We start from the raw sequence: 23547 nt of genomic DNA, 5'->3' as shown, positions 1-23547 counted from the left end.
TATTATAAAATAAGGCGAAGCTGTCATCGCTTTTCATGCGTTTAACGTAGGCCTGATCATTCTCGATTTGGTAGATAACTAATGATATTTCATATCTGCAAATCATCTGCAGTTAGACGAGGAAATTCAGTGAGTGAAGTAGCACCACATGGCGTCCAAACCTGCGATGTTCTTCTAGCAATGTCTCTTAATCAGTAAGCTTTTGTTGCAGATGATTTGGCAGATTAGTATGTGATAGGATAGCAGCAACTTCTTGCATTTCTTCGTAATCTTTAGTGAGGGGCGGGGCGAACTGGTTTTCCATGGCGCAAACAATCAAAGGATATGCACAAATATGTGTCAACACTACTACGGGAACTCTATTTCTGACCATTTTGAAGTGCCCATTTTTGGCCTCTATTGGTCATGTGCCTTTGGCGACTACACGTTAAAAGTTTTCACCTACTGCTTCATGTTGCTTTGAGCCCTTTTGAATAAGAACAGGCATATTGGCAAGTACTCCTGCTTTCTGCAATGCATATACGGAATCCCGAAATCTTCGATCGACCGGAACACAGTCACCAGGCTCTATGAAATCGTGTAAATTATTAGCAGCAACTCGGGGCCTATAACATCAACAATAAATCCAGACGGTGTGACAATCATTGACTTTACAAGAGGACAATTTTGTACACCACATATGCGCCTCTGAACATTGTAATTATTTGACTTTTCAGTATATATGTAAATACCATCTATAATTCATACAAGTTTATTTGCTGGAATTCCATATAACTGCTACTCCGCTCCGGAACTTTGGTGAGAACGATCGCGATCTATGTTTTTAATACCTAGAACAATGGGAACAAACCTTTCTACCAAGACCTCGCGAACAGATTGCAGTGTTCTACATACTCCACTTTTGTCTTTGTATTTAAATAGTGCAGCTAGAAAACTGATAAATCATGTCGCAGTTTCATGAGGAGCATTGTCACTCTGTTATTGACACTCGTGTTGGCACTTGGTCGCAAATGGGAACAGAACTGACGAAGATGCATAAACTATTCGTTTCTTACACCAGTGAAAGCAAATAATTCATTGTCCGAAATACAGGTGATATCAGTAGCGTATGAACAGAGTTCAGTTTGTACAGCACAAATGATCATATCCATTTCAACCGATACAGTTTCGTCACAAGCACCACTAGCCACTGGAACTTCCTTAAGTAAGTTTCTGACTTTGCACAAACAATTTGTACAGAGATAATTAACTTCCGCTACAAAACAGAAAGATTTCTCAATCGAACCACGCAAGTAACTTACGGTATGTAACGTCATTCGACCTGCAATGGCTCGTTACCGATTGCCTCGAAACCATTTTCCACACCCTGATGGCTGAACACTCACCATTCTCACGAGAACAAATGTTACAATCAATTGCACGAAACGAATCAGATAGAATATCCTCGGTAATTGATGGTAATATCACAGCAAAGTCACTCCGAAATGGTCACTCTCAGATTGAAATAAATCAGACGCACAGTCCTGTAGACATTATGGACATTCTGTACAAATGAGCGATAGCACAAATAGGATTCGCAGTAGGTAACGTAATCAAGCGATACGCTATCTATTAATGCACTATCCTCTCTCCCCACACTAGTTATACAGTAGGCTGCTGCGATTATGATGTTGCTGATCTGGTGGTATTCTGCCCGAAGGTAAGTTGATGCGAAGGCTATTATTTTCTGCTACATATTCTCCCATACGCCGCACGTAAACATTTTCGGTTTCTCACTTTTTGTCCGGCACAGTAGACGAAAACAATAAGTCTCCACGTGGTTTTTAACTATTATTTGCCGGTTTTAATGCTTTACATGCTGTCCAAAATCCAGTTCCCTAGGCCGAACATTAGGTCCTAAAAATTTCACTTGTCAGGTGTAGTCTCCCATACACTCAATTATAAAATATTTTGATATTTTGCCCCCGTCTGCCATGATAATTACTTTATTTCGGAAACTATATTTTTTCACGGTCAGCCCTATACTTTCCTGATAGCACCAGAGTTTTGCGAAAATTCGACACTTCAATTTTGAGCTCCTTATGTTAATGCATGTATAGTTCCTTGAAGTGTTTATCAACTTTGTAACGACGACATATTTAACACTTGCATGAAACATTTGCATTTCACACATACTTTCATTTAAAATATGAGCATTTTATTTTTTAGGAAACTTCTTAAAGTGTATTACGAACTCTTAATATTTCGGAAACATATAATAATAGTAAAAGAAAAGAAAATGTTAAATAAAGAAATATGAACATGGCTGCAAATAAGCGTATACTTTTTTAATTGCACACAACTATGATTTTCATCTCACAAGAAACGAAACATTCAATAACCAAGAATAAGGGATTGTATTATAATTTTGTCAACGAGTCTTACTACATTTGCAAAACTCAATACAATGACTCTTATTGTTAATGACAAAATTGAATTAAAGTTTTTAGAATATAAATAAATTAACATCAATTACTTAATACATCGATGTTTCTTTTTTAAAATTGAGTATTTGTACAGACTAATACAAAAGAATTATATTGCGATATTTTAAAAATAAATGAAAAACAGAACAGCGAACTTTTCAAATTTCAACTGAAGCAACTTCCATTGTATTGAATATAATTCTCTTTTTAAGTACTGAAATGAAAACAAATATCATATAGGGCAGGTGTAGAAGTAAAATAAAAAGCACTTTAATTTCAGAATATTTCTTTTTATTTTAAAATACTTTTGATATGATTTTTTTATAAACACAGGAGAAATATAGAAATAATTACACATATTTAAAACGCATATACACGTTTTCCAAACAATTCCAGAGCGAGCCGGCTCGAACCATCGGCTTAGTTGTGCCGAGCCGAGCTAAGCATGTTATAAAATATCTCTTGTGGTCTCGCTATCGAGATGAGACGAGATGTAAGCAGTGTCCCCTCTCGTAAGCAACACTAAAAGTATCCCATATTACTACTTAGCTTACATTTTTCATGACTTTCGCTTTCCAAGGTAATCAGGCAATGATTTCAAAACGAGCGAGCCATTTATCAAACTCGATTCGACTCGAAACTCGACGCCAAAAACAGTGAATCGGCTCGGAATTCGAGTCGAGAATATTGCCCTTGACTCGACTCGAAACTTGACTTGAATTCAAGTCGAGTTTTGGCTTGACTCGTGCCCCTCCCTATGAGTTAGAAAAAATGGTTGCTTATTATTATTCTGCTAAACTAATTATATAATAATAACAATGTTATGTAAAATTAAAAATCCAGAATATAAAGAAGCATTACATTACAACTAATAAAATTAGAACAGATGGACTGGGTGTGTGTGTGTGTGAATCAAAACCTGCCAGTAACTCTAAAATTGATACATGCTTTCAAAGCTAGTTGTTCAAAACTCTATAATCAACAGGACTTTAGGATACGCAAACTGATAAAAGAACTCTAATATTACATACCATCAACATAACATCAATAAAGTAGGCCTGCTCATCAGAACACAGTTTATCCATATTAACCCGTTACTGTATATCGTTAATTACGGGACCCTAGTTGATAAACATTTCCCGCCGGGGCACCACTTTACTTTTAAATTCTGTCCACCATCATCTTCAGCTTTTAAGCAAAAGTATTCTTTCAAATGTTCGAACGATAAAATATTTTAGTTCTCCATCTTTATAAAAACAACACCAATCAAAGTAAAATAGACTACCGGTACCATTGCACTCGTAGTTCACCAGGGTTGGCAAAAACCATGGTTTTTATTAAAAAAACAGTTTTTTTTGTTTAAACCAGGTTTATTTGGTTTAAATAATTTGCTCTATATATTCATATCATATATGGACAGAAATAAGTTTGTTTCGCCTTGATATTATTATGCAACAACCGGGTTATGCTGGAAGGGGTCACATACGCTTAAAGCGGAATAAAAACTGCTTCTCGAGTTACATCCGAGAGAAATTGTCCTCCATTTGAACTCGGAACCAGGACTAATTGGCCACAAATGTGATACGTCTGCCGACTCACTCACGAAGGAATCCTGATAAAAATACGTTGTACTGATCTTTACATGCTTCTTAATATAGCTCTCAAGAGTCATTTCAGAAGGACAAAAAGATAAACAGTTGCACAATGAAACCATTATACTGAATTACATATGGACAATTTCAAAGTACTACGGAGTACAGAAGAACTAATTTAATTCAAGTTAGTTAACAACGACTTTTATTGGTCCAAATTAAAGAAATACGACGACTTAATGTGCACATCACAAAGATACGAATTATTTGAGTCCACTTTGGCTTAGACTCATTTATACATAAATAGATATCGAAGATACTTCTCATTTCACGAAATGCCTCTCGTGGGGTCTGTATGACCCCCCCCCACACACACACAAAGTACGGCATTTCGATGTATTTTATCAATAGTAAACATTGAAACAAAACAATATTTAGAATGTTTCTTTGATTGCAATTACATAACAATAATAACTACAAAAAAATCACAAAACAAACATTTATAAACTTACATTAAAAAAGTTGCTTTTGTAGTATAATCTTTTTGAGTAATGAATGGGGAATTTAGGTCTGAGTATAATACGAATAATATACGGGAGTGAAACGTGATAACCCACAAATGTGTGTTCATCAAGATTTTACAAACACTTACACTTTTACGAACATTTTCGTTTTTTTTTTTTTGGTTTAAACCAGTTGTTTTTTTTTTTTTGAAAAAAACAGCTGGTTTAAACCACCTTGGTTTAAACCAGCCAACCCTGTAGTTCATTCACTGAATGTATTGATTTGGAGCTGTCAAAATCTTCCAGGTGCTTGCAATCAGGACACCTGATTCCCCTGAAGCTGTCCTCATCTTGCAAACACAGCAAGTGGCACTATGATCGTATCTGTTTCTTTGTGTGTCGGCGACTGACTTTCGGTCACTGACATACGTAGTTCATTTTCCATTGTTTCATTCTCAGAAATTCACATACAGGGAAGAAACTTTTTTTTTCGAGCAAAAAATATATATCGAAGTTACTCATCCGAAATGTAACGCGAATAAAGTAACGCAAACTAGGTACGTTACTTAAAATTTGTATCACGTTACCGTTAGTTACTTTGGAAAAAAATGTACCGCGTTACGAGGAAACGTTACTTAAAAAGTAACGCGTTACTTGCGTTACGTTACTTCCCAGGACTGTCTACTACAATCAGTAGTTATAGGTGTACTACTTCAAGTTTGAGTATTGAATTTCCATTGTTCGAAGTCTACCGTAGTTCACTCTGCGGAATGAAACTCACTTGCTTAAATGAAATTCTAACAAATATGATTCTGCTCCTTCTTTTCATTAAACCTGTTATTTCCTTTCTCTCTTGATGTGTGCTTAAAAATATTGCATTGAAAGATAGCTACAGGTCTATAAGAGGATAAATGCCCGAGTATTAAATAAAAGATAAGCTATATGTTTTTCTTATAAGGAATCGTCAAAATGTAATCAAGGAAGCCCGTAACACTTGTCATGTAGAGTATAAGAGATACCACAAAGCGCAAAAAGTGGTTAAATCTTTTTGTGTATTTTGTGTTCAAATTTACTGCATTATTTTCCACTATGGGAAGACGAGTAAACACGAAATTACGTTTGATATTGTCAAGACATAATACATTAGTTAATAAATGTCACATCGGAAATAAAACACGTAAATATTCCAGCTCGATTTATGGAAGTTATTAATGCTATAGAATGCTGTAAAGCATTTTATAGCATTTGGGTTACTTCTGGGCCATCGGCTCACGAGGTTTCTTTGGGTTAGCAGGTTTGTCCGAGTAAGACCAGATCTGAAAAGCAAGACCCAGACTCATGTGACGTGGAAAGGTCGTGATCAATGTGATACAAGTTGCAACAGTAAGAAATAATTTACTAACATGTAAGAAATAACAGTTCACGATATCAGTAGCAAAGAAAGTTTTGCAAGATGAGTAATCTGATATTGTGTGTATTCAGTTTAACATTCTTTTTAAATAGAAACACTCTTTTAAGTGCTAATTCTGAATTATTAGTTGAACAATTTTCAGTTCTGAAAAGGTGTTAAGGAAAATACTCAACTAAATCTGAGACAAGTGAGAAAAAGGTGTGGGAAGTCTGTTACCAGAGTTTTGTAAGCAACTGACAAAATAATGTTTAGACAGAAAAGAAAATCTCTTGAGAAACGAATTGAAAAATGTTTTAGCATTCAAGTTTAAATTGTTACTAGTGTGATAAATCAGATTCAACATAAGATACACTGTACATACTAAATTCACAAGCTGACTGCCGATAAAATGAAACATATTATGTACTGTTTACTACATTAAATATAACAACTTATTTTTCATATCAAGAAAAACTTATGCATAGAAGACAGCACAAATGCTATTAATATGAGTACACAAATGAAAAGAATTCTACCATAACTCGTTCTACCATGAAAAGAATTCTACCTTCGGCTCGACCGTTTGGAAGGAATTTTTGAACATAGTTAATATATACTTTGAACTGGGTTGTTGTTAGGTCATTTTCATGAAAATGTGTATCCTAATAAAAAGAGTGAGTCCAAAATGTATTACAAAAATAGAGTTTCTCATGTTAGGAAGAGAAACTTTGCATGTAATTTTCTTATTAAAAACGAGTGGACATGTGTTCGAGAGTTTTCAGAAACTCGGTATTTAAAGAGAGAAAAGGAGAATTTGTTTGTTTTCCAATATTTAAGCATGACATCGAGGTTGTGTCTCGGCACTGACACAACTGCTCTTACCTAGTAAACAAAACCTGCACTTAGACACAAGAAAATGGATGTCTCTGACGCCGAAGTTGCTTTTCTGAAATGACAAACAGTGTGGTACTTCAAAACCAAACGGCACGTACTTTTGGTATGCATCTTGTATTCCAACCTCGTAGCATAATTTTCCAGGGAGGGTAGGCCAATAAAATATAATGTGATGGCTGGGAGAATAGTTAAGTTGGTTTCCAACGTTTGTCCGTCTAAGAGATTGCAATTAAGTTCCTTTATAGAATTATTGTCAGTAGTAAACTGATATTAATATTATTGCAGAAATTTATATAGTTTTCACATTAAATAAAAATTATGCTAGCCCTTCTCTGCCTGAAGATACCTACTTGATTATTTAGAAAATATGCATTCTAAAGGCATCAAATACCAACTGAATTACTTAACTTTTGAAGCACAAACAGTTCGGCAGAGTACAGAGAATGGAGGAGAGAGAAATATTAAAGACAGTCAGCGCAATATCACTCTCTTCAAAAGCTTTCAAATTAATTTTAGTTTTCAATTGTGAATATAGTAGCAAAGAACGTAAGAAATATGACTTACTATACAATGTTAGGGTTACACTGAATTTCATTTCCACATTTTATAGGCCTTTTACTTGTAATTCAGTTTCGATTGATTGTTTCAGTTTAACGTTTCGGTTTTCCGAATGAACTAAAGTCCTTATGTACTCAGCGCCGAAAAAGCGTTACACTTCAATAAATTAACATAATATACTTCTATAGAAACCTTCTTGATATAGGGAATTAATTTTGTAATACTAGTGTAAAATTCGTAAAATAGAACTTTTAAATTACTTTTTTTTTTTTTTTTTTTTTAATTATTGTACGCGACTAAGTACAAACACCATCACATGTTTACAAAAACTATTCGGAAGGAAAGTAATGCCATCCACAGGTTGTCTTGAAAAGGAAGGAAACTTCAAGAGAGACATTATTATGATACCTCCCTTGTGGTCAGTATGTAAATAATTTTGAAGCAAGATGGTTATAATCAGTCATGTGGCCTTGAGAAATAGTAAACGAAAAACTATTTCATAGATTTAGCATTGCAGATTAAAACGTAGAGAAGACAGATAAAGCAAACTTTGATGACAATGATTATGGATAAAGTAAGTCTGATACTTTAGTACTACCAGATTAAACACATTTCCAGTCCTTCTGGATTGCACTGGACAGGATTGATTGGATAAACTTTTCATGGTGATAGACGTAATAATTCTAACCAGAATTTCTAGTTTACTTCCCGATGCCCATAGCCTTAATTTTGCACCCCAAATACCATTATCCTTTATGTTGTTCGAATTATTATTATTATTATTTTTAAAGAAACCTTGTAGAACTCCCTTAAAGTACAAGTCAAAGAACCTTGATCGCAGCTCCAAACGTACATACAATTCTGTATAAATTTTAACTAATATTTTAAACCACAGGTTCACAATTTTTTAAAACTTGTAGCACTAAAAAGTCCATGGAATGAAAACTGAAATTATTTATAACTAGTAGAAGTTGTAGATTTTATGAAACTGGCCAAGACAGGCAACAATATCAAAATATTAATAGAAACAAACAATACTTCAATCACAAACCAAGATGTCCTGCATGCAATATTATTTATTTTTACAACGGCAAATTTTTAAATGTACATAATATCTTACTTTCCTTCTAGCCGCGTTCCAGTGAATCAAGATCTATAGATTAAACATCAGAAGTATTAATTTCGGCACCATAATAATGCCTTTTCAAGACAACTTGTGGTAGGTACTGCTTTGCTTCCGAAACGTTACTGTATCTATAATTTTGAGTTACTGAAACTTGCCACAGGATTGAAGATTTTCACCTATGGTTCTCAAATATTTCATCAAGTTTGGAACTTAATGCGAGATTCATGAATATGCCATGGAATAAGAGGTCTGTAGTAAGTAAACTAGTAAGACTTTTGCCACAAAAATATACATCTTATGACCAAGAGACAATTCGAACTTACAGACAATTAAATTGAATTAACCATTTTATTTAAACTGAGACATTCTTCCTTAAAATGAACTAAAAAATCCCTATTGATTTACGAAAGACATAATGATCTTCATATTTCTCTCATGATTATTGCTTCACAAAATTTATTTCAGTATATTTCGAATACAGCCACATTGTGTCCGTATTGCTCTATGAGTTTTAGAAAAAGCAACCTCAACAACTCTGCTTATCTCGACGAGTTACGAAGGATTAGAAAAAAAGTAAATCGCTTGCAACTGATAATTTTCCAATGAAGATTTAAAATAGAAAAAAAAAAAGCTTTTCTCTTCTATATATAAAACTTATTTTCAAATAACTAGCTACCAACATATAATATCCACTGCCCGTTTTATTTAATCAAGATTTCTTCAACTGTATGTTTCATAAAAGCTTACTAGAATAATTTAGTTCGTTTTAACGTCTTCTCGAAGAAAGAAAAAAAAAGTAAATTTTTCATCCCTCAGAGATGCAGATAAATACTAAGTTCTTATATGTACAATGTTTGGAATAGAACATTTCTGCACGAAAATCACTTGCAAATGACGCTAGGTCTTATTATTGAATTATTCTTTCTAATACATAAGTTTTTCAAGGTTTCGTAACTTAACTGCATAATACTCTTACAACTCTTAACTGTATAATACAATTAGACTTCTTAAAACTGCATAACACTATTAAAGTACGGGACAATAATAAACGACCAAAACTGCCATTACTTTTAGTGGCATTTGTGGTCATTTATTCTTGTCCCGTATTTTACAACTCAATCACATGGCTGCATTTATCAAGAAAGGTTTCAATACCCTGGTAACTAGTATAACATTCTTGAACTGTCATTTTTTTGAAAAACGTAAAGTGCAAGATTTACGGGAATGCCTACAGACGCATTTTATACCGTAAAGACTCAGTTTTTATTATTAATAATATTAAGTCTGCACAATATATAATAATCAATCACGAAGTCGCAGCGTTTAGAGCACAACATCACGTATTTCAGTGGAAATCGTTTCTGAATATTCTTTTGTAAATTTTTAACAGTATTACTTTAGGGTTTGAAGAGAAATCATAGCAGCATTTCCTAAGTAGTTTTTCTTCCATGCTTACTTTCGGAAAGGTTTTGTTTCCCTCTCCCCCATCAGAGCTAAGAAAAATTAAATTGCCATTTTCAACAGACTACAAAAACAGTGAAGCCCCTACACATTTGATTTTTATTACCGTGGACAAAAGTTTCTGGAAGAAAGCCTGCTTATAGGTACATTAATTTTCATGTAAATGTCTGAATGGCTGAAAGACACTTCTTTTCGTTAAGTAGCTTCGCGAATAGTGTTACACCTCAATAAACAAGTTTCCGAAATTCTACAATCTAATACGGAAACCTTTATGGTAACCCCTTTTTTTTTTATCACATATCTGTAACTCCTAGGCGTACCGACTTGGTTTCGATGAACACACACCTGTAGAGTTGTTTAGAACTGTGTAAAGACATGTTTACTAAATATTTGATAATGTGAACTTTATGGACTGTAAGCCATTAAAATCTATTTTTTCGAAATTTTACCGTTAGTACAGAAACCTTGCATCTTCCTGGTATTGCTGTTCATTTCAACATAGGTGTACAAACTTGAAATGTTCGAGTGAACACATCTGTAACTTTCCTTAGAATTGTAAAAACACATCTTTTCAAATAATTTGGCTACTGCAAAATTTTACCTAAAACCCCAAAATCCCACGACGAAATCCAATTATAGATGCACAATGTTGTTATTAACCATTAATAAATAGTTGATCGAAAATATTTTCTTCTGCTTGAAACCTAAAAGTCCACTCCCGATCGTGAAGTATAACTAGGCAATGAATCTTAATGAAAATGAAGGAAACAGTGAACCTCTATATATTCAGGAACGTTATATCGATTTTCCTTCTGAACTTCAACTACGTTCATGAATATATAAATTATTATTATATTGTTAATTAGGCATTCTGCTCTATCTCACGAATAGTGCAAGGGTGACTAATATGATCCACACAAGCATTAAGCTTACATAGTAATTATAATTATTTTCCACATTGAAAACAATTGTGCATGTTAAGATTGTGAATACTACAAGAACCAGATATGCTAAAAGTAAAATCCTATAAGGTACCAGAGTACCCTTGTGTAATTAAATTAATACTGTTTAGAATTTGAACCTAGAAAGGCATCACAACCACATACATGGGAATTCAGAATACTGGTAATAGACTAAAAGCTTACCAAACAAACAAACAAACAAACAAACAAAAAAAAAAGGCTGTAGTGATGATTTATACATTATTAGCTTTTGCTTATCTTGTTCTAAAGGTATAGTTATAAACTCAACCTGCACGACTGCCTGCTTTGATGACCAATGAACCAATTATCCTTACGTACAAATTAGATTTAAAAATCACCAGAAATAATTGCTCAAACAATTCTAACATTATTGTGTAAGGGTAATTGGTTTATTGGTCATTAAATCAGGCAGTCGCGCAGATTCAGTTTTCAGTTCTAATTACTAGACTCATGCTTGAAAAATTCAAAACTGATGTAGGGGTCCTAATTTCAGAGTTCTAGAACATTTAATTTAATGGTTAAACCAATATAGGATCCTTCATTTGTTTACTGTACAGTTGAAGTGGTGATATCACCGTTGAACAGCAGATGGTATTAGTGAGGGGGAGAAATTCTGAAAGTAGTGTTTCAGTTGTAGATAACTATTGTGGTTCTTATCAACAAGTTATAGCTTGAAGTGTTGTGGTTGCTGTCGTAACAAGTTAACGACACTCAAAGCGTTCAACAATTCGAATGGGCCAGTTTAAAATGATCGTGACGTGTTTCGTGTATCAATCTTTTATTGTGTAGTCCTGTAATTGCAGCATAATGGGAAAAGCAAAAGACCTTTCTCCGCGTAAAATGGAAGTTAACAAAATACTTGTGGTGGAAATAAGATACACATGGTAAGACATTGCTAGTAGAGTTGGGATAGAACAAAAATCTGTGGGTAGAATCTTTGTTCAAACGAACAAGAGCCAAAATAGGGTTGGGAAGTGTGGGCGAAAACCAAAGCTACCGCTAACAGGTATCAGAAAACTACAAAAAATTGACTCTGGGAAACAGAAGTGCAACTTCTAATAGACTTAAGCATAAAATTGGCTGAGTATGGCGCAGACATTTCGCCTGAAAGTGTTCGAAGGATTCTTTGTGCCAAGGAAATAAAAGGACACGGTCAAGAAAGAAAACAAAAATTAGTCTACTTCAATTATGGCGAAGAAGCGCCTCGAATGGGCACGAGACCTAGAATATTGGACTGCTGACGATTGAAGAATAGTGTGTTTCAGTGATGAATCATGTATCTTTGTGTCTGATGAATGTTCACAATATGTGCAACGTTGACCTGGGAGGAATTCAAGTTGGAATGTCTTTAATAAACCGTTGAGTTGAGTTGATTTTAGTTTAGCGTCCCTTTCAGCAGCGAGGCTATATGAGACGTGGACCTACTGATTAACGTGGAATCCGAACCACATGAGCTCCCGCCGGGAATCGAACCCGGGTCTCCCACGCCAAAGGCGCGTACGCTAACCGCTTAGCCACGAGGGAGCTCTCTTTAATAAACCGTGAAGCACCCTACTTCAGTCATGGTCTAAGGTATGATCTCTGTCTTCGGGCCTGGAAGACTGTATATAGTAGAAAGAACAATGAAGTACGACCAATACCTACAAGTTCTTCAAGAAGAACTGCTTTCCCAGATGCATTCTGGTTTGATGACGTACAATTCATCTTTATGCACGATGGAGCCCCATGTCACAGGGTCAAAGCTGTGGCAAAATTCTTCAAGAACAACGAAATTAGTGTTCTTTCGTGGCCAGGCACTAGTCATGATATGAACCCGATTGAAAACTTTTGGAGCTTCATGAAAGAAAAGCTAGAGAAGAAGCAGATTAGAACCAAACTTCAATTGATCAAGGAGATCAACAATTTGTGGTATCACGATGCTGAATGGAAGGCAAAATGTGCTAAACTCGTACATAGGATGCCACAAAGGATAAAAGACTTAATAAAGAATAAGGGATTTTATAAGAAATATTAATCTTTGTGTGAGAGATAATTTTCTTGTAGGTATTCCATTTCATTTTTTGTTTCCAATTTGGATATACACAGTTTATAGTAATTATATTTGAATGTTACGTACGCATTTGCTTTATTGATACTGAAAAGCATATGCCACACCCAGTAGAAATTAGGACAGAGTTACAAAGTAGTAGTTTGGACTAAGTTCGAACGTATTTTCTCACGCAAAAGAACAGTAAAATATTCAGAGACTGAATGTTGAGTCTAATAACTTGAACACGCCTGTATAACTACCTTTGGAACGAGTGTAGGACATAAGCTCACCGATAAAAAGCCCACCGGGAATAAGCTCACTGTCAATCTTACGTTGGAACTGCAGACAAAAGCTTTCCGATAGTGGACATAAGCTCACCTAAAAATAAAATATACGATTATACACTTGCTCAATTCTTAAATTAGTTCTTTGGTTGTTATTAAATTAGATGTTTTCGTTTCTCTTTCGTGATTGGCTGTTTGTTGGCTACATACAGTCAATGATCATTCAGACTTATTACTTCAGAAACGATTCAAAATTTTTAATGAACTACATCCTTTAGACCAACGATCTTTTCAGTAGACGCTCCGTTTGCCCTCACCTTGATTGCCTAAGTTTATAGGCAATAAACGAATTTAAGATTATTATTATTTTAAAATTGGTATTTCTTTTGGTTGGTAGCTCACAGGAGAATTTAAAAACAATACGGTAGCTCAAAAGCTTCATAAATTTGGCGAACACTGCCTTAAATTAACACTATAAAAGGTACAACAGATTAAGAAAAGCATAATTCCAAGAGGCGTAGCATTAGGAAGTGCAAAACAAAAGAATGAAAGTAACAGGGACGCTAAAAAAAAATATCGATAATGATTACGAATATGTAGTGAGGAAAGAATGGGAAGAGTCGGTCTTTTGGCATGTAATAAGCAAACGAAAGAAAAGTGCAAGGGAGCTCTTTCAACAGGTAACGGGGTAAGGAAATATTTTATGTATTTTGTTATTTCTTAACCTTCTGTCACACTATGCCTACAATAATGAAAACTGCACAACTTGGAAAAGTATACGACTTTCTTATGATGGGCGCCATAGTTTTGAGTTTTTGAAAATTTTTGATTTAATAATATGTATGGAAAATTTAATTTAAAAATCTCTTTTAAACTACATCATTGAAAAAGGGTTCACCAGCAGTGAAACATAATAATCCTGCAAACCGTTTGAGTACTGTAATACGAAGAATACGTCCATGTGGGTGTCGGACATAAGCTCACCGGCAGTCTTAATAAAATAAGAAAGAGATTCATTTGATGAGTATTGGTCTGCAAGTATAATGACAGCCTTAAGACTTGAACTCTGCAACATTCTTAATATTTTATTCTGAGAACTCCTATATGACTACTAGTCATATAGCCTACTTTCTATTAAGAAGGTAGGCCTACTAGCAGTCAAAGCCCAGATTTAAATAGGGCCTATCTGGAGCATTTTATTACAAGTTCCTCAAAGCCAACCCACGTTTAACACATTAAACCCTGCAACATCCTTATTATTTTATTCTGATATCTGACAACTGTTATATAGCATTAGTAGTTCTATTTTCTACTGAATTAGGCCTGCTACTAGTCAAAGTCTAGATTTTAATACCTCTTCATACCCATCATACGTTTTTCCAAAAGGAGGGGGGAGGTGGCTCAATGGTAGAGCATTCACCTCTGATGCTTGGGGTCCCGGGTTCAATCCCAGCCCCGCCAATCGAACTTTGTGGTGGACAACCACCGTGTGCGTGGGTTTATTCGGAGTTCTCCCGTTTTCTCCCACTTTCTTTATTCCAACATTTCATTCATTACTCATCATCACCGTCTCCTTTAGCCTAACTGGCATAATCGTGGGACGTTAAACTTAAAGATTCCATTTTTTTTCTAAAGGAAAATGAAATATGTCTGAGTTACTTTCAGCCACAGTGAAGAAAGAAAAAAAAAACTTAACAAGGAGATACTCTTTCAACAAAATTTCGTTTACCGATATTTCTGTGCTGCAAAATTTCCTGCACTGAAAGTTTCAGCACATGGGAGGGGGTTGGATTGCTTTCTTCAGTTAAAGAACGTAGTATTTTTGGTTTGTCCAAATCTGTTTTCAATTTATATTTTAATATTCAAAATCTACTTCATATTAATATTCAGTCTGGTTTTCATTTTTGTCATATTTTCCGTTGCTTTTTTTAATTTTATTTTATTCAGGTTTATTTTCCTTTGGAATTAAATTAGTTAACCTATAAATGTATTTAGTTATCATTATTGTATTCTTTATTGCATTAATTATCTTATAATACAATTATATTATTAATGGTGAGCTTATGTTTAGGGAGCTTTTGTCCGCTTTTGCATTAACAAAGGTGAGTTTATGTCCGCGACCCCGTCAATGTATATATCTAAAAGCAACAACCTTTGAGAAGCCCCGGCAATTAATTACTGAGGCACTATACGCGATACCAGATATTGAAAGGGCGTCATTTCCAACTTGGGAAATAGTGAAGCGAGGCATCAGGAGGTACCAAGGAAAACTTATCCCGAAAGAACCCCAAACAAATGCTAATTTATAGTTAGGTACAACTTTAAAATTCATTTATTTGTTCTTTATTACATTCATTGTTTCGAAAACTTAACTGTTGCATTTAACATTTCTAATATTAATCTTAGCTTACACTGTTTCAAATGGTGAATGGGTTACTTACATAAAGACGCATTGCACTTTTATTTTATTTATTTATTTATTTTTAAATTTTGAAGTTGTATATAGCTGCTCTTTATTCAACTTGTGTACTTATCTTTGATATACTGGAACTTATCTTAGCTTTCATTCTTTCACATGGAAAGTGGTCTACAACAGGAAAATATCAACCCTGTGTGCTTTTGCTACATGATGTTCCGCAGGCAGATAAGAGGCTCTTACCCTTCAGAACAGATAAGCAACTGAAGCACTTAGAGATGACATTTTCCCTCATATTTTGAAGATTTATTATTTTATTTTGACAGTACTATCATTAGTGGTATCGTAAAACGTGTTACATCTCACACCAACATAGGTTAGTTTCCAGATTCAAAAGGTACCGTCACCTATTCCCAAAGGAAATGTGGAACCTATACGAAGAAAGGACTTAGAAGAAATACACTAGAACATGGAAGCAGGGAATAGGAAGAACGAATAATTTAAGTGAAAGATGGTATCATGAATTTTCTAATTTCGTTAATGGAAGTCAACGATCCTTCTGAAAGGCTCTAAGCAACGTTACAAAGAATGGTGTGTCCAGAACAATCATTCTGCAGCATTAATTAGCAACTTTTCCAGCAAAAGTCAGAAAAGAGAACATAGAATAGTAGGTCAAAAGTTATTGTTTTCGTGTAGAGAAATCAGAGGTGGTAAAAGGGATATTCAGAGTTTCTTGCAAGCTATTGGCCATACTATCAGGTTGTAATTTCTAAAATTGCAAATTGTATATTGTATTTGAATTTATGTATTTCAAATTCCGTATTACATACTACTTCGACAGTTATGCTGCAACAGTGTGTTTTAAATTATCTGTAAATAAATAGTGTATTATGAACAGTATACTATCATTGTGAGAAAAACTCGTATATTTGTTTGATATGCTACTGTGTGCATATTGTACGGCATGCTCTTTGGATGTTCCAAGAATTATCTCAAAATGTTGTCGAAGTGATTCATTCAGCTTCTGGAGAGAAATTTCCCATCACGGGAGATATTTTGGAGGCTCCTCCGTAGCGCCATCACTGATTATATAGTGTAATTATAAGCACCAGTTATAGTAAACTTACGTCAGCGTAATAGTAAACTTACACGTGCAAATCTATAATCCGGTGCAGATTACGAGCTGTCGAAAAATATATATCTATATATCTATATCTATATATATATCTATATCTATCTATCTATCTATCTATCTATCTATATATATATATATATATATATATAGGCATGTTTGTGGTGACATCTGAACTTTTATCTATATGTAAATGTATGTATGTAAATAAATGAGGTATATTTTTTGGCAAGTGTAAATTAAATTTAAGAGTATACAGACAATTACTTCAAAAGAATAATATTTGAATACATTCTGTGATAAGATATAAAATAAATTTACATTACATTTTCTCCATTATGTAATGTTTACATTTGTTGCCTGGAAAAATGTTACCTTATATATGTTATTGGATGTGAAGTGTTCAATCTTACCTGTAAATCTCCTGAAATTATGGCGTCTTGAAGTTCAACTTGCTTCGCATTTACTACGCGAATCCTGAAACCGTGTTTCCATAAAAATAATCTATACATATGATCTTGAAGCTTTGCTGGCGTCTACTATTAATCCAATGTTCTCGGGATTGCTGCCAGAGTGAGTGTTGCTGTGCTGAGCTTTCGTTACCATACAGCGGCAACATCTTCAGAGCTATGTGTTGGAATGTGCTGGTCGTACAATTTATATTGTGGTCTTTAGGAATTGCTGTGTTTCTATTGGTTGTTTTTGTTGGCCAATGGCGTGCTCTGATTTTGCTGGTGGAAACTGCTCTCTGATTGGCTGATGGTTCTTTTCGTACTGAGAAGCTGGATCCAGATGTCAGGTAGATGATAACCTTCGTCTCTGTTGATGGATGGCTTGTATGAACGGATGAATAAAGATTCATGTATTTTCCTGTCGCAGAACTGTTTGCTTTTCTTTAGTACTTCAATTTGGTCCCACATGGCTGTATGATTGTATTGTATGCAGTGTTCGGCTATTGCAGATTTTTCAGGTTGTTTAAGTCTGGTGTGTCGCTGATGTTCTTTCATTCTGTCTTCAATGTTCCTTCCCGTTTCACCTATGTAAGTGGCGTTACATTCACAGGTGATCCTATAGATGCCTGGTGTCTTTAATCCCAATGAGTCTTTTGCAGTTGGTAATAAACTCCTGATCTTCGGTGGAGGGCAGTGTATAGTCTTGATGTTGAATTTCTTCAATAGTCTTGCTAGTTGGTTGGAGGTTTTTCCCATATATGGAATAACTGCAATATTTTCCTTATCTGCCGTGTTGTCCTCTTTTGTGGTGCAATTCCTGCTACTGTATTTTCTCATGGCTGTCTTGATCTGTTTCGACGAATATCCGTTGAATTTGAATACCGTTTCCAGGTGAGACAGTTCTGTGCTTATATTATCTGGATCTGCTATTTGGTATGCTCTGTGTATTAGAGTATTTAAAACCCCCATCTTCTGTGCAGGATGATGAAAACTGGTCGCATCGAGGTAGAGATCAGTGTGCGTGGGTTTCCTGTAGATTGAATGGCCTAGACTTCCATCTGGTTTCTTGTATACGAGTACGTCCAGGAACGGAAGTCTTCCTTCTGTTTCTGTTTCCATAGTAAACTGGATGTTGTGGTGTATAGAATTCAGATGCGTCAGGAATTCGTCGAGTTTCTGTCTGCCATGGGGCCATATGACGAATGTGTCGTCTACATACATGTGTCGTCTACATGTCGTCTACACGAATGTGTCGTCTACATGTGTCATACAAGCCATCCATCAACAGAGACGAAGGTTATCATCTACCTGACATCTGGATCCAGCTTCTCAGTACGAAAAGAACCATCAGCCAATCAGAGAGCAGTTTCCACCAGCAAAATCAGAGCACGCCATTGGCCAACAAAAACAACCAATAGAAACACAGCAATTCCTAAAGACCACAATATAAATTGTACGACCAGCACATTCCAACACATAGCTCTGAAGATGTTGCCGCTGTATGGTAACGAAAGCTCAGCACAGCAACACTCACTCTGGCAGCAATCCCGAGAACATTGGATTAATCTATACATGTTGGATTGTTTGAAATACATGTCCTACTATCAAAATGGTATTAGAGGAAATAGGTTCAAGCTACATTTCGGCTTCTGGAGAGCTATGACGATGTTCTAAGAGATGGATGATTGTATTTGAACAAATGTATATAGATACTTGTATTTGTGTAAGAGGCTAACTATTTGTATAGCTTAAACATTTTTGTACCTGAACAGTTTAGTTTGCTACTCATGAGAAAATAAGACACCCCTGAAAATAAGCCATAATATGTGTGCTGAGCAGAAAATTAATGTAAGATTTGGTTTTTATTTTCGGAAAAACATGTCTCTTATATTAATCACATTCGCGTTTGTTAAATTTGTTGGAAATAGTTTACATCTAGCTGAGTCTTTAATTAGCTAGTTTTTCAAAAGTGAAAACCTCCAGTTTTTATGAACGTTCATTGATATGTGGTGCATTCACACAATTCTGTCTGCTCACCACTGTTGCACAGCTCAAGCGTGTATTGTAAAGTTTTCCCTAGAGTAGATGCAATGCCAGCTTGTAATGACGACCTAGTACAGGTTATTGTGTGTTATTCGCACATGTTCGTACGTTGTGTAAATTTGAAATCATATTGGGTGCTGATTGGGAACACAGATCTACATATTTGAATCAATGTATAAATAATGGATTCGTATCGTGCGATTCGTGAAATGAAATCTTGGAGTTTTACGTCCCACGCTTATGCCGGTTAGGCTAAAGGAGATGGTGATGATGAGTGAAATGGTGGAATGAAGAAAGTGAGAGGAAACGAGAGAATCCCGCGAGCACGGTGTTTGTCCACCACAAAGTTCACTTGGCGGGGGCTGGGATCGAACCCGGGACCCGAAGCACGAGAGGTGAACGCTCTACCACTGAGCCACCGCGCCCCCCAATGTGAGATTCGTATTTACGTAGAAAATGCATTAATGAAAGCATAATATGTTAAACACGAAATCCTCCATAAGGTATCCATTAAGCACAGTATACAAAGTGGGGTTCTGTTCTGCAGATGTGTCAGAAGGCTTCAAAAATTTGACAATTTACAGTTGAAATAAGATAGCGAAATGGTTTCAGATATTATATCATTTTGTTGTTCACTGTGTGTATGAACAGTTTAAATTGTAACCATACGGTTCAGCTCATCGAATATTAATGAAGAAAATTTTAACTTTTTAAGTAAACCTCGTATAAAACACACTTAAGAATTTTTTTCTCAACAAACAAACGAATATTCATTTGTGTGTGTGCGTCGCGTCTGCGACGGAAGTCTTGGTGAACCCCCTCGTCTCTCCAAATACGGTGCTAAAATTTAACACAGGGAGCTAACTTCGTCTCCAAAAATTCCTGCCTATAGCTTATCATAGTTATTTTTAGCTCTGACATCAACAGTTTGCATCGCAAGCCTCTCTGTTGGGTAGAAACGCGGAGAGAAAAGCCAAGTCAGTCTGACAATTGTTTCTGGTGCGATAACAGCTTATAACCTCGCAGTATGTAAAAAATTATGTGAATTTACAAAAGCACAATGAAAAAAATTCAAGACCACCCAAAAGAAGACAAAATGGAAAGTAAGGAAATTCATCCCTCCAACCTTAAGGACATTCCCCTTGAACCGCCAGAAATCATTTTACTCCAGCATCAAAGTGAGTGAGAAGTGAAAGTGCGAAATAATAAAATAACGTACGATGTAGTGAAGTTCAATCGGTAACTCGCGACTACCGCGTCTTCCGCGATTGTAATAAGAATAATTGGGCCAAGTGTTAAATTTTATCATATTAAATTATTTAAAACGAAGTGCCAAAATGTAATGTAATATGTGTTTGTGCGGTTTCGGTGTTGTTTATTAAAGTGAAATTTCGCATATCCTTTATCAAAATAATTATCATGGTATAAATTTATATTTTCTAGTTTAAGAGATTTTAATTTACTTTTCTCTCCACCATAAATAACTAATGCCTATCAACATAATAATTTTCTCATTATTAAATTGTATCGGCATTGAGAATACGATTAGAATCAGTTTTCATGTCAATTTACCAGAATGTTCTGATTCGAACTCTAAACCGTGTTGTCCAGTGGTAATATGGTCGGCTTTGGTAGAAAGTCCGAACTGCTATTAAAGTCTAAAGGAGGCGTCCTAAACATAGAGGATCGAATTCCGGACTATCATGAATGCCTAAGCCCTCATAGGGAACTGCAGGACACGAACCACATACAGTCATAAAATTCAACATTACTATCTTGCAGCGTTTTATTTAACACGCATAGGCCTACTTACCATCACTGGCACGTGTGTTTCCTACAGACGCACCCTTGCGGGCATGTCTGCTACGCCCCTGAGCTAAGTCTGTTAAATGGAATTTGTGCTTTTTTTTTTATTTTTTAAATGGCAACTTAGCAACTGTTGGTTGGTGTTTTATGTATTGGGCAAGAATTAACTTTGACTCGGACAGTGACTTTAATCGGTTTTTATAGGTTCAGTCGCTTCCTGGAAATGTTTGTGCTTTTGATGCGACATCCTTTGATGAATCGGTTGCAGTCACTGTCCGAGTCAAAGTAAAGACATGTCATGTACTGTAATTTTTACGGTTCACATTTGTAGCCTGTACTTATATTCGTTAAGTCCTCCTAAAGCCAATCTGCATCGAGGGCACGCATGATATATGACGAAACTAAGCGTACCGAAGGGTGAGAAAATATATTTTCGAACAATTTGTTAAGTAAAACATGCTGGCTCTACAGACTATATACCACAAAATGTAGTAAGGTGAAGTTAAGTATCTAAAGGCAATGTGGTAACTCATTATGCAAAAACACAGAGGTTTCCACGATTTAAGAGATTCAAATATTTTTGTGACTTCGGTACGCAATGGGGCATGTCATTTTAGAATCTCTTGAGCAATGTGGAAGCAATGGAAATATATCCGAACCTTAGCTCTAATGTACAAATACATACTGGTAATCCAATACATAAACTGTATTTATTCCATAAACAGTGTTATCCGTTATCCTCGTTAATGTGTAAACATATCATCGGTAACGCGCCTTCAGCCTTCGAACGCATGCCGAGCAGGCCACTTGCTGTGCTCCTGACCTGCTCTTTAGATAGCATTCGTGTTTTTTTTTTAGCGGCGACCTAGCACAAACTCTTGTTTTTATGTTTTTTTGCAAAACAATATTTATGGCTTACGTACACTTATCGGCTTAAGTTCCAAAGTTGGGCGTCCGTTTTCAGCAAAATTTTTAAAATTTACAGGAAAGATATGGATAATTTGATCGTTTGTGTGCTTGATAATATATAAAAGTTTCGAAAAATGTGTTTATTTGTTATATATAAGCGGTTATAAACATGGGACTATATGGCGAGCGGAGAGAACTACTTGGCGCAAGGTAACAAAGCAGTTGCATTGTGGGAAAGAAATGAGCATTTATGTTATCAACATGGCGAATGTACAAGGGCAATAAAGTAACAGTTTTGGCATTTGTGAAGCAATACGTTGGTAACGAGCAAAATCTTTTAAAAGTTTGTGAAGAGCACGGATTAATGAACCTAGTAACAAATTGCAGAAAGTGTGCAAAGGAGATAACAGCGAAAAAACGTGGCGAAAGCGGACGCCCAACTTCGGAATAAATGCCCACTTATCTATCCTAACGTCAATCTGCACTGAGGAATGCATGTTCACACACGAAAAATGATTGTTTCAGGAATGCTGCCCTTTAGACAGCATTCGTGTTTTTTTGGCAACCTAGCACAAATGTTTTTTTTTTTTTTTTTTTTTTTTTTGCAAAACTATTTATGGCTTACGTACACTTATCTATCCTATCGTAAATCTGCACTGGGGAATGCAAGTTCACACACGAAACATGATTGTTTCAGGAACAAATTGTCGATTTAGTGAAAAAGAAATGCGTATGCAATAGCTTTATGTATGTATCCGTATTTTTATCTGTACCAAATATTGTTTATGACATATAGTGTAGAAGAGAATGTCCATGAAGTGCGGGCACTCTGTAGAGTCTATCTGTACGATTCGCACAACGTCCGATCTTTGTGGAAATATTAATGTCTAATTTAATACTTACCGACACTTCCTTACGGTACGTTAAAGCAACAGAGTAAACCACTGAATATATCTAAACTTTTGTCTACACCAATTTCAGACGTCACTCAACGATGAACATTTACTATTGAAACATATCATGGAGGAGGCTTGAGTGAGATATTCTATAGACTAATCTGACAGATTTGATTGTTCGAACAGGGACAGTTTCAGGGGAAGAAGTCAGGCCACTTTACAGTTAAAAATAACCCGCCATTTCAAAGCATTAGTATTTACAAGCCTCTATCACAGTCAATCATCAACAGGTGATCATCCTGTGCTGACTGCGAAGTACAAACGTACTTAAATTTATCCCTGTAGTTAGACATGGAATATTAGAATTCTTTATTTTAATATTGGAGACAAATAGTTGTAAGCCTCAAGTGGTACACAAACAAAATCTTAAAATTCTTTTCAGAATTTATCTTAAAAAATAAAAATAAAAAAAATCGAGGCAGAGCAGAACAGTACCGAACTTCATCATCCAGTCTAGTGTTGCCAGATCTTAAGATTCGAAAGTAGCGAGGTTGTGCTCAAAAAGTAGCGGACTTCAACTATTTGTAGCCCTAACATTTTTTTTTTTT

General features: G+C 35.4%; 1 protein-coding gene across 2 annotated transcripts in view; it reads right to left on the bottom strand.

The window, feature by feature from the left end:
* LOC145691901 (N-acetylglucosamine-6-sulfatase-like) overlaps positions 1 to 23434 on the bottom strand; it is a 265742-nt gene extending 242308 nt beyond the window's left edge. For both annotated transcript variants that reach the window (XM_081767223.1, XM_081767209.1), the window contains exon 1: positions 22947 to 23434. The gene's annotated coding sequence lies outside the window, so the exon portion shown is untranslated. The remainder of the gene's footprint in view (positions 1 to 22946) is intronic.
* Between the last annotated feature and the right edge of the window lie 113 nt (positions 23435 to 23547).

Source organism: Thermobia domestica, chromosome 1 (genome assembly GCF_964235325.1).
Source record: "Thermobia domestica chromosome 1, izTheDome1.hap1.1, whole genome shotgun sequence".
NCBI classification, from domain to species: Eukaryota; Metazoa; Arthropoda; class Insecta; order Zygentoma; family Lepismatidae; genus Thermobia; species Thermobia domestica.
The sequence above is the reverse complement of the archived record's forward strand: the minus strand, read 5'-3'. Positions and strand labels throughout refer to the sequence as shown.